Consider the following 2,773-nt stretch of genomic DNA (forward strand, 5'->3'; position numbering starts at 1 on the left):
GATTATACGCAAAAGACAATACACGAGAGGATCGGCTATCTTCGTTATGGACCGCAAGCAATACCATCTACGCAAAATAATATACGTAATAAAATAATACACGCAATGAAATAATACACGCAATGGAATAATACACACAAGGGAAATGTACGTAATTTACCGGGCACGCGAGGAGCGGTTACCCTCGCCCCGTTGTTCACGCCGCGAGCACGTGCTACTCTCGTACTAATAACGCTGGGGCGCGGGATACTCTCAGCCGGAGCAAGAAACGTTACTTGCGACAAATAACTCATATACTAGCCTTGACGGGAACGCATAATCCGGAATGTACACCCTCGACTCGTAACCCCGACGCCTCACACTTTAAACACCGGGCGCGGTAATTCACGTATGGAAGTGCCGGCACGCCCCAGGATGAGTATACGCACCGAGAGCACACGCCGCCTAATATTACCAAATACGCGAAGACTACTTTTAACGAGAACGCAGAAATTAACGGGAACGCAAGACTAATGCTAACGGAAACGCGAGCATTAACACTAAGTGACTGCTGAGTTGATCCGAATTACGCCAATATATCTTACATTCAAAATGTAACGCTAAATCTAACCGCAGGGACTGTTGAGTCGATCCACGGGGCTCCCGCACGTAACACGCACAAGAAAATCTTACTTTAAAAATGTAACGCTAAATCTAACCGCAAGGGACTGTTGAGTCGATCCGCGGGGCTCCCGCACGTAACACGCACAAGAATCGTGGCGTGCGGCAAGTGCCACGACGTCGATCGCCGATACGATAAATCAGATACCGGAGTGTCGAGTCGAGAAGAATCGGAATCTCGTTATTCTACTTACGGAGTAGCAGCGGGCGGCCTATGTCAGACCCGTAGACGATAATAATTCCGAGGGATTCACGACAATGGTGCGTAGGCCGGAAACTCTCAAGCGGTCTTACGCACCTTTCTCAATAATGCGAAACGGTACTCGACTCACCGTCCCGCTTGCCCCCGTTACCTTACTTTCGGGATTGAGTACATATAAAGTACATATTTAAAACTAGCGAAAATAATCGTTTTCTTAAAAAAGGATTGCACATAAGTAAACAAAAAAAATAGGAAAGTATTTAAAATTTGAGAACACTGCAATCGTTCAAATATCTCGTGAATACATTTTCAATTGAATAATACATTAAGACAAACAATTTTTACAGTGCGAACAATTATCTTGTAAATTATGTTGTAACCGGACGGTACAAGTTGAGCCCGATTCCGGCGGATAATATTCCTATCGAACGGTCGCCACTCGGTTTGACTTTTGACTACCGAGAAGGTAAGTTCGCATCAACGCCCCGATTATTTGCAAGACGCTAATAAGATTTCTTTGTTTCAGACTGATGTCCCTGGTGGATCACCGTTGCTGCTTCCCGTCCCTGGATCCTCGCTTTACATCGCATACCAGATAGGAGTAAGTATGGATAACATAATTATATCTTATTAATTATGTAAATTTTGTTTCAGATCGACGCCCGGAATGGATCGCCGTTGCTGTTTCCCGTCTCTGGATCCTCGCTTTACATCGCATACCAGATAAAGGTAAGTCCCGATAATTATGTTATTATATACTAATACGCTTCTTTTCTTTTAGGTTCCTGCCCAGGATGGATCGCCGCTGCTGCTGAACTTCCTCGGATCCTCGCTTTACATCGCATACCGGATTGCCGCTGGACAACGTTGGATCATCTCCAAAGGACAAAGTAAGTAAAAGGTAAGTATGTTTAATTTTATAATTAATCAGGAGACTTTGTTTCAGAATTAATTATTCTTTAATTCCAGATCATTATTTCAAAACTACAGGCCGTTTCACAATTGTCATAAAGGTGCTTCACTATGATTGTATTACGCCCCGGTGTGGATGACGGTTTTTTTAATAAAGTCGCACAATTAATTAATTTGCGTATCTCGGCTTATTAGTTTTGTCGATACGATGCTTTCGTTCCTAATAATTAATCCCGTCAGAGGGCTCGGTGCCCCGTGACTATCTTCTTATGATCACGCGCTCGGCCGTGATTATCACTCTATCATACAATGTTCGTGCGCGCAATTAACGCAGGAGTATCCGGTTGTAATATACACTGATTAATAATGTCCGCACAATATTCCGTATCCGCATAACTCAATGCTCGCGGTTGTTATATACTCGATATGCACTTTCGTTAATTAACAATGTATCAGAATTTCAACTCGACGTATTGTTGCTAACATTTTATTGTATTTGGCAACTAAGTGCTATTGTTAAGACGAGTAATTTTACGCGGGAGTTCTCGGTTGTAAAGTATAACTCGTATGCCGATAGTACAGAGTGTGATACGTGTGTTCGCCACGGCTATACCCGAGAGACTGCCTCGAGCAATGGCTCTCGCTCGGCCTCCCCACTATGCCGGGTCGCTCCCACTCCCGGACTTTCTTTTTTTGCCTATTGTTCGCGGCACGTACAGTGGGAAGCATTAATGAGTTCCGTTACCCGGTGAGCTACGGTGCAGAGCGGTGCAGGCGAGCGCGCTACGTTACCGTCACGGTCGATAAAAGGTTCAAATACAGAACCGCGAACGCGTAAAAATGGTCAGTCACGCTGTATTGCTCGCGCGTGCATTTGATTAAAAAAACATTTTTAATACAATCTGATGCACACAATTAATACGTATTACATACAATATAACAATCATAGGTAATTATGTAATTATAATTGTATTGTGCATCTGCAACTATTATTCCACC

The sequence above is a fragment of the Temnothorax curvispinosus genome, unplaced genomic scaffold, assembly GCF_003070985.1.
Source record: "Temnothorax curvispinosus isolate PA1 unplaced genomic scaffold, ASM307098v1 QBEX01003970.1, whole genome shotgun sequence".
NCBI classification, from domain to species: domain Eukaryota; kingdom Metazoa; phylum Arthropoda; class Insecta; order Hymenoptera; family Formicidae; genus Temnothorax; species Temnothorax curvispinosus.